Source organism: Tupaia chinensis, unplaced genomic scaffold (assembly GCF_000334495.1).
Source record: "Tupaia chinensis unplaced genomic scaffold, TupChi_1.0 Scaffold148234_1, whole genome shotgun sequence".
Taxonomy (NCBI): domain Eukaryota; kingdom Metazoa; phylum Chordata; class Mammalia; order Scandentia; family Tupaiidae; genus Tupaia; species Tupaia belangeri.
The window spans coordinates 4810483-4824593 of record NW_006208084.1 but is presented as its reverse complement, the minus strand read 5'-3'; the positions used below and the strand labels follow the sequence as shown (position 1 = coordinate 4824593).

Genomic DNA, 14111 nt, shown 5'->3' with positions numbered 1-14111 from the left:
TAGTTCTTTCACCCTCCAAGGTGGACTTCATTTGGAGGCAGGACTTAAGGTTGCTTGCTTTCTGTTGGGGTAGGTTAAGTTTTGGGAAAGCAGTTGGTTATGCTGCTACTCCTCAACTACATGTCCTTCTCCATACTGTGGTTTATGTTATTAGCAGTTGTCTAGGTCATTGGCTTTCCAGGCATAGAGGAAAATGGAGTAAAGAGACTCACTAATAGAGGAGTTACTATAAAAGAGGTTTTATCGGCTATATGACCATGTAATGTTACGTTTGCCTGTTGGGGTTGTCTATGGTAGTTTTACTTGATTGAAACATGACTAATGAGGATAAGCTCACTAGTTCTGCCTTTGTGTGTCGCTGGGGCTCTATATTATCTGTTCCTGACCTCACAAATGCCGAGACAGCATAAAAGTATATGGCTGGGGACCAGCAGGTAGTGTGTGATTAGGGTGACGGACACTCCCATGTGGCTGACCACAATTCAAGTCCCGGACCTGGTGGCTTGCTTTCTCACTTTCCTTCTTTCTGTGCATCTGTCTTTCTCTGGTCAAATTAAAATAAGTGAATGAATAAACAAAATTAAATAAATAATTAAAAAAAATATTTGGCTGAATTGGGGTAGCTTAAATCTAGTGTTTTATTGGTAGTGGGTTGACGACACCTTGAAATAATCTTTCCATTCACCTTTATTCACCTTGACTCCCACATCTAATATCTATGTCTTGCTCATTTTATCTCTTAAGATTCCTTCAGTCCATTTTCTTCTTAATCCCTGCCCTAATTGATGACTCATCAGTTTTCCTAGCTGTTCTTTCATTTTCCAGTTATGTGCCTGCCATTCAAGTCAATTGTCTATAATTCTTTATTTTTTTAAGAATTATTTTATTTGAGGCCAGCAGGTGGCATGGTGGTTAAGGGTACTGGCCAACCATGGTTTGAGTCGTGAACCTGGCAGCTTGCTTTCTCACTTTTTCTCTCTCTCACACCATTCATATCTGGTCAAATTAAAATAATTAATTAATTAATTAATTAATTTAAAAAATACCTCTCTCTCAAAAAAAGAATTATTTTATTTAACTTTATTTATTTACTTTCATTTGACCAGAGAGGGCGAGAACAAGAGAGAGGAGGAAAGTGAGAAAGCAAGCTGCCAGATCTGGAACTTGAACAGTCAGCTATGTGGGAGTCTAGCACCTTAACCACCACACCACCTGCTGGCCCCTGATTATCTATAATTCCAGCAATCTGTCTATGTCATTCTCAGCCTTAAAATCCTTGGTGATTTTTGCTTCAGAATAAAGCCAAGTTTTGTTTGTTTGTTGGTTGGTTGGTTGGTTGTTGTTTTCCAGGAAGGCTCCTGCTTTTCCCAGAGCAGGAGGAGTGGAGAGGGTGGGGGAAAAGCACTCCTCAATGGAGTGTGGAGAGACCACAATCCCATCTCCATTTCTCTATCCTGTGGGATTTTATCCTGTTTGAATTTGGGCATGCACATTCATGAGTTCAGCATGTTTTCAAGCTGCCAGAGCCAGGATTCAAACTTCACAGTAAGCCGTGTGGGATCCAGTTCCCTCGACCACTAAGACCACAGAGCCAACCCTAGTACAAGCTTCTTAGTGTGACATGCTAGGTTCTTCCTGATCTGATCTCTACCTACTTTTGCAGCCTGTTTGTTCTCTTTCCTGTACTTCATGTTATAGCAATTTAAAAATGCTTCCAGTTACACACACATATACAACCCTTCTGGTTTTTACTTTAAGAATTATTATTTATTTTTATTTATTATTATTATTTTAATTTGATCAGAGAGAGAGAGAGAGAAGAGAAAGTGAAAAAGCAAGCCACCAGTTGTGGAACCTGAACCGTGGATGGCCATGCGAGAAGTCCAGTGCTAACCACCACTGCACCTGCTGCCCTCCCTTCTGGTTTAATTCCTACCTTTGCATGTATTGTTTTCTACCTAGAATGCCCCCTCCTTCTTGTACATCTCTTCTTTTCACCTGTTTAATTACCACTTACCTCAGGGACACCACCTTTAGCAAGCCTCTGACAGTCTGGTTAGGATGCGCCTCTTAGTATTCCCATCCATGTAAATCCTAAAATAATACTTACACCTTGTTTCTTTTTTTTCTTTTTTCTTTCTGCTGCAGTGCACATGCATTTGCTGGAGAGAAATATATATAGAGAGAGTGCACTCCCTAAAAGGGGGTGGGTACACTGCACTCCCTTCTCCATTCTCCTCAGGATTTTGGGCACCCATTTGGCCATTTGGGATCCAGCCTCGTTCACCACCACTCCACCAGCTGGCACCTTGTTTCTTTTAAAAAAAAATTTTTTTTGGCTATAGGGTGTACACACTTGACACAGAGAGACAGAGACAGAGAGAACATGAGGGAGCATGGCCACGCTGAATCCTTTTTCCATTCTCCCCTTGGGATTTTGGGCATGTACAACATGCCCAGTGTGTTTTTTAGGCCGCCAGATCTGGTACTCAAAGCACACAGTGGACCATGTGGGATCCAGTGCCTTTACCACCATGCCACCTGCTGGCCTGGCCCCTTGTTTCTCAGTTATATACCTGTATCTCTCCACGTTAGACCCTGAGAACTCCTGAAGATAGTTTTCTTTTAAAAGAATTATTTTATTTAACTTGATATATTATTATTATTGTTATTTTCCAGTTTGATCAGAGAGAGACAGAGAAAGAGAGGGAAAGTGAGAATGCAAGCCATCAGGTCTGGGACTTGAACCATAGTCAGCCATGTGGAAGTCTAGCACCTTTAACCATCACATTACCTGCTAGCCCCCTGAAGATAGTTATTTATCTTTATGTCCTATATTACAGTGCCCAGCCAATAATAGGCGCTCAGAAAGTATATTTATTGAATGAGTGGTTGTGAAATATAAACTTTGGAGATTAAAGATTTAACCCTGACTTTCTTTTAGATTTGAACAGTATAAACAAGACTAGAATACCTTTTAGAACAAAGATAATCAGGGTTGTGATCTTTGGGGAGCTTTTTCAAAATAGACCTGCCCAGGCCTATCCCCTTATCTACTGAACCAGAATTGGGGAGGTGAGCTTCAGGCATGTATATTTTTATAGATATTCTTCAGGAAGTACTCATACATTTGGTAGGAGTACAAAATGGCACAAATCCCTGTGGAGAAGAAACTGACAATATCTACCAAAATTATAGATGCATTGCACCCTTTGACCAAGCAGTGTCACTTTTAGAAATCTTTTCTATAGATAGATTGAACCCAAGTAAATAAAAATTATTCATTGAATATTGTACATAGTGGCAAAAGATTGGAAGCTAATTGTCTAGCCATTAGGGAGTGCCTGAAGAAACTATGGCACATTTACATACTAGAATTCTATAATGTAATTAAAAGAAAGATGCTGTTATATGCTAATAGGGGAGAGAGTTAATTGGAAAAAAAGAAGCAAGATGTTAAAAAGATAGACCTGGGGCCAGCAAGTGGCATGGTAGTTAAGGCACTAGATCCCACATGGCAATTGGGCAGTTAAGAGTCCCAGACCCAGTGCCTTGAAAAGCATGCTGGGCGCATGTGCATATATACTGAAAATCCTAAGAAGAGCGAGGAGAAGGGATTGCAGTGTGGCCATCTCCCCTGAGGGAGTGATTTCTCACTTTCCCTCTTGCTTTGTCTCTTTCTGGCAGGCGCATATGTTCTATGGCAGAAATCTGAAAGGTAAAAAAAAAGACTCAGTGATAAGTATTCAGGCCAGGCTGACAACTGCTATTTGCTGGAACAATCCATAATACATTTGTAGACTCATAGACTCTACTTTAGGAATTTAATTTGACCAGGATTTTACATAGGAATCTGACTTTAGATTGTTTGGTAATGCTTTTAGTAGTAAAAATAAGTACATTAAGACAGACTTTCCCACTCCATATAAATTTCAGCTGAAATGGAGAAATTCTCCACACCATTATTAATAAAAACATGTTATTTATTTCTTGTAGGATAGTAAATAAAAATGTAACATTTTCAGAATATTCCCTGCCCAGGCCTATCCCCTTATCTACTGAACCAGAATTGGGGAGGTGAGCTTCAGGCATGTATATTTTTATAGATATTCTTCAGGAAGTACTCATACATTTGGTAGGAGTACAAAATGGCACAAATCCCTGTGGAGAAGAAACTGACAATATCTACCAAAATTATAGATGCATTGCACCCTTTGACCAAGCAGTGTCACTTTTAGAAATCTTTTCTATAGATAGATTGAACCCAAGTAAATAAAAATTATTCATTGAATATTGTACATAGTGGCAAAAGATTGGAAGCTAATTGTCTAGCCATTAGGGAGTGCCTGAAGAAACTATGGCACATTTACATACTAGAATTCTATAATGTAATTAAAAGAAAGATGCTGTTATATGCTAATAGGGGAGAGAGTTAATTGGAAAAAAAGAAGCAAGATGTTAAAAAGATAGACCTGGGGCCAGCAAGTGGCATGGTAGTTAAGGCACTAGATCCCACATGGCAATTGGGCAGTTAAGAGTCCCAGACCCAGTGCCTTGAAAAGCATGCTGGGCGCATGTGCATATATACTGAAAATCCTAAGAAGAGCGAGGAGAAGGGATTGCAGTGTGGCCATCTCCCCTGAGGGAGTGATTTCTCACTTTCCCTCTTGCTTTGTCTCTTTCTGGCAGGCGCATATGTTCTATGGCAGAAATCTGAAAGGTAAAAAAAAAGACTCAGTGATAAGTATTCAGGCCAGGCTGACAACTGCTATTTGCTGGAACAATCCATAATACATTTGTAGACTCATAGACTCTACTTTAGGAATTTAATTTGACCAGGATTTTACATAGGAATCTGACTTTAGATTGTTTGGTAATGCTTTTAGTAGTAAAAATAAGTACATTAAGACAGACTTTCCCACTCCATATAAATTTCAGCTGAAATGGAGAAATTCTCCACACCATTATTAATAAAAACATGTTATTTATTTCTTGTAGGATAGTAAATAAAAATGTAACATTTTCAGAATATTCCTTGACTTAAATTTCTAGAGAGGGTAACTATTGTACTAGTGCCTATTCTCAGTTATAGTGTATAGATTTCTGCTTCCTGGGAGGTCTGTGACACACAAATGTCATTAGGGACCTAACTAGGTAATCTTCATTAATGGGAAAACATTGGCAAACATCTATTTCCGTCTCCAAGGGTTAAAACCATTAGTTACTCTCATGCCTAAGAGCCCTTTTTAGACTTTGACATCAAATGCTAGACAGCTCAAAAGGATCTACATCCTAGCAGCTTTTTAATTTCTCAGTATAGAGTCACGTAGAATAGTAGACATTTCTCCACATTAAACCCAATGTAAAAATGGAAGGAATTCAAATTACTGCCCAATTTGTTTTCCCGCCCTAGTTCTTTTTCTTTTTCCTAAATGTCTCTGGAGCCTTCTTCCAGCAACTTCTTGGTAACAGCAGCCATAAACTATAGTGCTCTTTGATAAGCAGAATACCTTTCTCATGTAAAAGAAACTTTTGTGACACCAAAGAAGTAAGTGTAAGGAAACAGCGGTCTTCAGAAAACGAAACTTGATTTAACGGAGCTTTTTGGGAGATGGTTATAACTTAATCCTTAGCCATAATTTCTGATGCTTACATAGTGTTTTGCATTTTTACAAAGGTTTGCTTCCCATCATTAATGCTGTAAGTATAGTGAGACTACCATCATTTTTTTTTATGTATTTATGTATTTATTATACCAAAGAGAGACATAGCTGGCCATGTGGGAGTGTCCAGAGCAAGCGAGAGAGAGGGTAGAAAGCAAGCTGCCAGGTCTGCTACTCAAACCGCAGCTGGCCATGTGGGAGTCCAGCGCCCCTAACCACCACTCCACTTGCTGGTCCCCCACCACCCTTTTTTATGGAAAAGAAGACAGGCTTGCATAAATGGCGTCTTGCTAACATTCACACCACTAGTAAGTGATAGAGCCTCAAAGCGCGCACTCTGCTCTATAGCTACCTCCAAGTACCTTTTAAGGTATATTTTAGAAGCCTTGAAATTATGATGCTCTATCTTGTTTTATCGTTTATTTCTTAGTTTGAGAACTAATTTTATAGGCAACTAGACTTAAGTTAGGAGATAGCAAAGGGAATTATCAACTAGGAGTGCTTACATTTTTCTAGAGAAGTTAAGTCCCATACAACTGTTAATGTTTTTGCAAATAATGCAAATAGTTTCAGGTGCATATGGATCATTGTGTATTTAGATCTAAACACCTGTGCTTATAGAAGCATTTGATTTACATCCTCTATCTAAATTGGTAGACTGATTATTCCTGACATAAACAAATATATGCAAATATGTAGGATGGTGAGAGAAAATATGATGAGTAATCTGAAATTTCACACCTTAAGGAAATAAAAGTTCTTAAATTTGAGGTCTCAAAATTGACCTCAAAACCAATAAAGAGTACTAATTGTAGTAAATGTTGAAAAAGATATGTCATGGGGCTGGCAGGTGGTGCAGTGGTTAAGGCACTGGATTCCAACATGGCCAAACATGGTTGAGTCCCAGACCTGCAGCTTGCTCTCTCACTTTCCCTCTCTCTGTGTCTCTCTCTCTGGTGAGTGCATGTGTCCTATAGCAAATTAAAAAATAATAATAAAATTATTTTTTATTATTTTAATTTTCTGTATAATCAATCATTATATATCACTACAGCTAAATAATTATTTTTTAAAGAATTATTTATTTTATTTCATTTATTTATTCATTTATTTTAATTTGACCAGACAGAGAGAAACAGAGAAGGAAAATAAGAAAGCAAACCACCAGGTCCAGGACTCGAACCATAGTTGGCCATGTGGGAGTGTCCAGCACTTTAGCCACCATGCCACTTGCTGGTCCCCCTAAATAATTCTTAAACAACAGAGAAAGAGGGAACCAGCAGTTAGCGTAATGGCTATGTCGCTGGACTCCCACGTAGTCGACCGTGGTTCACATCCCGGACCCAGTGGCTTAAAACTCACGCCGGGCGCGTGTACGTGCGTGCCCAAGATCCCGAGAGGAGAATGGAGGAGAAGGGATTGCGGCGTGACCATCCCCCCTGGGGGGTGATTTCTCGCTTTCTGTCTCTCTGTCTCTCTCTGTCTGTCTGGCGAGCGCACGCGCCCTACAGTGAAAATCTCTCAAAAAAAAAAAAAAAACAACAGAGAAAGAAAAAGACATAAAAAATGAATAAGAGAATTGCAGTTTTGGTCACCCAGATGGCATGTTTGAGTTGCAGACCCAGTGGCTTAAAAAGCACGCTGGGCATATGTGCATGTGTGCCTGCCTAAAATTCTGAGAGGAGAATGGAGAAGATGGGACTGTGACACAGCCATTGCCCCTGTGGGTGATTTCTCATTTTTCCTTTGTCTCTTTCTTTCTCCAGCCAGCACATGTGCTATAGCAAACTAAAAAAAGAAGAAAAAAAAAAAGATACTGTAGCTCAGCCCAGCCACTGTCTACATACTAAGACATTGTGCACTGTGCTCCATAGGCTGGGACCACATTGGAATCTTGTGCCTATAATTCCAGTGTCTCCAGAGGCTGAACTAGATGATTAGGACACAGTGAGACCCTATCTTTTTTTTTTTTTTTTTAAAGTATAGGGCATGTGTGTTTGCTGGGTAGAGAGAGAGAGAGAGGCAGTGAGAGGGAAAGTGAGAAATCACCCTCTGGGGCCATAGCCATGCCACAGACCCTTCTCTGTTCTCGGTATTTGGAGCATTTACGTACACATGCCTAGCTTTTCAAGCCACTGGATCTACGACTTAAACCATGGTCAACCATGTGGGAGTCCAGCATCTTTAGTCATAATGCCATCTGCTGGCCCCAAGGCCCCATCTTTAAAACAAAACAAAAATGCAGCTCTGTAACTTGTAAGAAAGAATTGAATTTTGTCAAGTCTGGAAAATTTCATTTGTTGTTTAAGGTAAATCTTTGTGTTTATAGTAATTTTTCTCAAAATAGTAAAATTTCAAATAGCCAGATTTCAAACTTGAGAAAAAAATTTTGCCAGAGGGAGCCTATACTAGCCAGAGAGAAACAGAAAGAGAGGGAGGGAAAGTGAGAAGCACCTCTAATAGGACATGGTCCTCTACAGGCCCTTCGCCATCTCTTCCTCCTTTTGGGATTTTGGGCATGCACGCGATGTGCCTGACATGTTTTCAAGCTGCCAGGTCCAGACTTCAGTCATACCTTTGGCCATCCAGCTGCCTTCACCGTCACACCGCTGACTGGTCCTTCAAATGTATTTTTTATTGCTTTCTAGCTCACACAATTAATATTCCTGCAAAGGAATAGGATAAATGTCACTTTGAGATCTGGAGCTGAGGACAAGAACTCTGACTTACCTTCGTATTTTTAGCCCCCAACCCTGAATTGGTACAACATAGGCATCTATAGCAAACACCTGTTAGGTTAATAAAGGGTGCTTAGAGACTGAGTGGGATTTCTGTTTTATATTCTCTTACCTATACCTCGGGATCTCAAGTGCATCTTCTAATGTCGTTCTCTGAAAAAGTAGGATACCAAACTATGTATATAGTACAGTCACAAGCATGTAAAACTAATAAAAATTATACAAATCAATTACTAACAGGAAATTCATTAAATGGTGACTGCCTGAGTATTATTACTATGGATAATATTTTTCTTTTTCTGCATTTTGAACTATTCTATTAGATTATAATGATACAAGAATATTGTATAAACATAAAATGTTACACATTTGTTTTTTGATAGTGTGATTGGTGGTATATGCAAAGAGCAAACACCTTTTTTTCAAATTATCATTTTCTCTAAAATTGGCCTTCTCCTTTTAATTTTTTTAAAATTTCCTGAGAGTTCATGGGCTTGTTGGAGAGGGAGGGAAAGCACCCACTAATAGAGTGTGGTCACACCACAATCTCTTCTCCATTTCTCCAGACTGTTGGGATTGTGGGCATGCTTGCACAGGTAGTTGGCAAGTTTTTTAAGACACCAGGATTGGACACTGCTGACCATGTGGGATCCTGCTTTCTTAAATACTAGCCCACAAAGCCTGTCGTAAAATTTGCTGCCTTGATTATCTTGCATATTCCTTTCTGGGGGAACATAAAAAAATGTTACTATGTTTGGAGTAGTAGTATGTACAGAGTCAGTTTATCAACATAATATATGTAGAAGAACACAAAAGTTCATTCTGCTATGTAAAAAAAAATTTTTTTTCCCCGCTTTTCACTCTATCTTAGATGTACTTGGGCTATTAGGGAGCTCTGTAATATACAATTTTTTTTTCAATGATTTATATGTGCCACTCCCTGTGTTTTGCCTTTGTTCTTAAGTTGGCTATTTGCCAATGGTATTTGGCTTGGCACTTTTCTCAGGTACAGATGCATCTTGAGGATTGCCATTGTGGATTATAGAAAATGAATGGATTGGGGGGCTAGCAAGTGACGTGGTGGTTAAAGGTGCTGGATTCCCACATGGCTGACCACAGGTCGAGTCCTGGACCTGCCTGCTTGCTTTCTCGCTTTTCCTTTCTCTCTGTCTCTGTATCTCTCTGGTCACATTAAAAAATAAGAATAACAAATAAATAATTTTTTTTACTTTTTTTTTTTTGGAGAGATTTTCACTGTAGGGCGCGTGCGCTCGCCAGACAGACAGAGAGAGACATAGAGACAGAAAGCGAGAAATCACCCCCCAGGGGGGATGGTCACGCCGCAATCCCTTCTCCTCCATTCTCCTCTCGGGATCTTGGGCACACACGCACACGCGCCCGGCATGAGTTTTAAGCCACCAGGTCCGGGACGTGAACCGCGGTCGACTACGTGGGAGTCCAGCGACATAGCTATTACGCTAACTGCTGGTTCCCAATAATTTTTTTTAAAGAAAATGAAATTTTTAAAAAAGAAAAATGAATGGCTCGGTACCAGCAGATGGCATGATGGTTACATTGCTGTACTCCTACATAGTCAACTGCAGTTTGAGTCCTGGACCTGGCTGCTTAAAACTGACGTCGTGCGCATGTGTGTGCATGCCCAGAATCCCAAGAGGAATGGGGGAGAAGGGATTGTGTTGTGACATGACCACCTACCCTGGAGGGTGATTTCTTACTGTCTCTCTGTTTCTCTAGCGAGCACATACACCATATGACAAAAATCTCTCTAAAAAAGGGAAAAAGAAAATGAATAGATCAATTCTATATTAGATCCTAGGAAAATGTGCCAGGATAGAGCCATCAATCCTAGACCATGCTTGGGAATAATTTGGATGCGGATGCTTATTCTGACAGCTCTTTATACTTACTTTGGTCATTTCAAATTGTCAAATTCCAATTTTTTTTTTTTTAAGAATTATTAAACTTTGGGACCAGCAGGTGGTATGGTGGTAAAGGCGCTGGATACTCCCACATGACTGACCACGGTTTAAGTCCTGGACCTGGTGTCTTGCTTTCTCATTTTCTCTCTCTCTCTCTCTGTGTCTCTCTATGGTCAAATTAAAAATAAATGAATAAATAAAATTAAATAATTATAATAAAAAAATTATTTAAAAAAGAATTATTTTTTAAAAAATAATTATTAAACTTTATTTATTTAGTTACTTTTTAATCTGACTAGAGAGGGATAGAGCGAGAGAGAGAGAAGAAAGAGAGAGTGAGAAAGCAAGCAGCCAGGTTTGGGACTTGAACTGTTGTTGGCCATGATGGGAGTCCAGCACCCCTAACCACTGCACCACCTACCAGCCCCTCAAACTCTTAATTTTTATTAACATAAAGTAAGTTTTGTATGCCTAGCAAATTTGACTCAAAATTAATTTGATATCTTTTTGGGAGAGACTATTTTGATACATAATATCACTATAGTTCTCAGAAATTAATAGCTTTAAAGATAAAAGTTCCTGTCCAATTACAGTCTTATAGGACAGGAGTAATACCTCACAGTAATCCAAAATAAACAATTAGAAAAAAAGAATTATTTAATTCCATTTGTTGCTGTTGTTATATTTATTTATTTATTTTATATATTTATTTATTTATTTTGGAGAGATTTTTGCTATAGGGTACTTGCGCTCACCAGAGACAGAGAGACAGAAAGCAAGAAATCACCCCCCCGGGGGGGATGGTCACACCGCAATCCGTTCTCCTCCATTCTCTTCTCGGGATCTTGGGCACGCACACACATGCACTCGGCGTGAGTTTTAAGCCACCAGGTCTGGGACACAAACCACGGTCAACTACATGGGAGTCCAGCAACATAGCCATTATGCTACCTGCTGGTCACTAGTTTTTTAACTTTTTAAATTTAAACTTTTTAAAATTTTATTTCAAGTTCTTTTATACATTCATTCAAGTTACTTAGCTTGTATAGTGAATATTCCAACATGTGTACATTTCTCACCGGTCCAATTGATAATACTATAAAGTTACCTTCAACAGATATTTGACCAGAGAGAGAGAGACAGACAGAGAGAGACAGAGAAAGGGAAAGTGAGAAAGCAAGCTGCTGAGTCTGGGACTTGAACCATGATCAGATATGTGAGAATCCAGTACCTTTAATCACCACATCACCTACTGGTCTCCAAATTAAACAATTTAAACTTCGTTCAGAACTCCATTTTTCTTTTTAGATGTTTTGCCAAGGTATTGAAAGACTAAATCTAAGAAGAAAGGACAGATTAGTCTCTCTGACTTAGTAAATCATAGGTGTGACAGTCTATATGTGATCTTAAGATTACTTTTTAGGATTTCTGTATAGGATGATAAGATAATTTTTGTTTGTTTGTTTTTTGTGTTTTTTTTGTTTTTGTTTTTTTTTTTGTACATTTTCTTTCTTTTTAATCGCCTGAGGATTCTTACTAGAGAGACAGAAAGTTACTCCAATGGGGTATGGTCATATACCACAATTCTTTTTCCTCCATTTCTCTATCCCATCAAGATTTAGGGCATGCACGCACACGTATCTGGAGAGTCTTTCAAGCTACTCAGACCAGGATTTGTACCACAGTTGGCCATGTGGGATCCCGTGCCCAATGAGCAGCACTTAACCATTGTACTGTGGGACCAGACCAGGGTATATTTTCTTATATACAGATTTTTTTTTTTTTTTGAGAGATTTTCACTGTAGGGCGCGTGCGCTCGCCAGACAGACAGAGAGAGACATAGAGACAGAAAGCGAGAAATCACCCCCCAGGGGGGATGGTCACGCCGCAATCCCTTCTCCTCCATTCTCCTCTCAGGATCTTGGGCACACACGCACATGCGCCCAGCGTGAGTTTTAAGCCACCGGGTCCGGGACACGAACCACGGTCGACTACGTGGGAGTCCAGCGACATAGCCATTACGCTAACTGCTGGTTCCCTTATATACAGATTTTATCAAGAAATTCCACTTCCAGTCAAGATAGTGTGAAGAGCTCTATATATCTGTTCCCCAGTGAAACTGGTAAAAGTTATTTTAAAAGTCCCTGGAAATAGTGCCAAGGACATATAGTCAATGAAGAAACATTTATTCAGGAAAAGCTACAGAACTGCAATGAGAAAAGTGAAAGTCTGTGCTGTTTGAACCGGGGTCTATTTCTCTTCCTCTCCTCTCTTATCTAAATGGGGTAAAAGTCTTCAAATTGGTCCAGGGAATTCAGGGCTCCCTTTTCTTCCAGCTTCCAGCTGATGGACTATTTTCTTGGGAGGAACAGACCATCAGAATTTCTCATCCTGCCTCTACTTGTTACAGAGGCTAAATTCTTTTTGAGTCCATTTTAAAGGTAGGAGCTCCTTTCATTCAGCCTTTGCTTTTAGAATAGAGGCCGTACCTTCTGTGTGACAGTGCTGAGAGTATTGGGGTGGCAATGTGGGATTGTCCTGGCTAGTGGGACATGGAACCACCTCAGGAAAGGGCAAACAAGAACTGGGGATGTTGCACACCTGTCTCAATTGAACTCAGTTTTGTTTTGTTTTGTTTTGTTTTGTTTTGAGAGAGATTTTTGCTATAGGACGTGTGCACTCACCAGAGAGACAGAAAGCAAGAAATCACCCTCTGGAGGGACGGCCATGCCACAATCCCTTTTCCTCCATTCTCCTCTTGGACACACACGCACATGTGTCCAGCATGAGGCTTAAGCCACTGGGTCCAGAACTTAAACCATGGTGGACTATGTGAGAGTCCAGCTGCATAATCATTACACAATCTGCTGGTCCCTTGAACTCAGCTCTTAAAGGAGGGATGCCACCCAGAGAGAAGCATGCATCGTCCTTGCCTCCAGCATCAGAGCCAGGGCTTAGAAATTTTGCCCTGGAGGACCAGCAGATGATGTAATGGTTTCGTTCGTGGGCTCCCATGTAGTTGACTGAGGTTCAAGTCCTGGACCCGGCAGCTTAAAAGTCTCACCAGCCATGTGTGCATGTGTGCCCGAGAGCCTCAGAGGAGAATGGAGGAGAAGGGATTGTAGTGTGGCCATCCCCCTGGTGGGGGGAGAGGGGATGGTTTCTCACTTTCTGTTTCACTTTCCGTCTCATTTTCTGTCTCTCTCTCCCTCTCTGTCTTTCTGGTGAAGGCACATGTCCTATAGCAAAAACCTCTCTTAAAAAAGAAAAGAAATTTAAAAAAAAGAAAAAAGGGAACCAGCAGTTAGTGTAATGGCTATGTCGCTGGATTCCCACGTAATCGACCTCAGTTTGCGTCCGGACCCGGTGGCTTAGAACTCACGCCAGGCGCGTGTGCGTGCATGCCCAAGATCCCGAGAGGAGAATGGAGGAGAAGGGATTGTGGCGTGACCATCCCTCCTGGGGGGTGATTTCTCGCTTTCTGTCTCTATGTCTCTCTCTATCTGTCTGGCGAGCGCACGCGCCCTATAGTGAAAACCTCTCAAAAAAAAAAGAAAAAAAGAAAAGAAATTTTGCCTTGGGAAGAAGCAGGGTGTATAGCAGAGAGCTCTGAATGTCTCCTCAAAGGAGTTGATGTTATTTGCAACAGAGTGTAGAGACGTTCATGCCTAAGGGAGCAGAACATAGTGACTGCAGTTGGGAGATTGACAGATTCACTGGAGGTATAGGCTGACCCAAAGCCAGATAGTTTGTTAGAGGGAAAGCGATAG

At 40.3% G+C, this 14111-nt stretch overlaps 1 protein-coding gene across 5 annotated transcripts in view; it reads left to right on the top strand.

Annotated features, from left to right (window-relative positions):
* The window catches only part of RIC8B (RIC8 guanine nucleotide exchange factor B), a 129595-nt gene that overhangs the window by 13615 nt on the left and 101869 nt on the right, over nucleotides 1-14111 (top strand). The gene's annotated exons all lie outside the window — the stretch shown is intronic.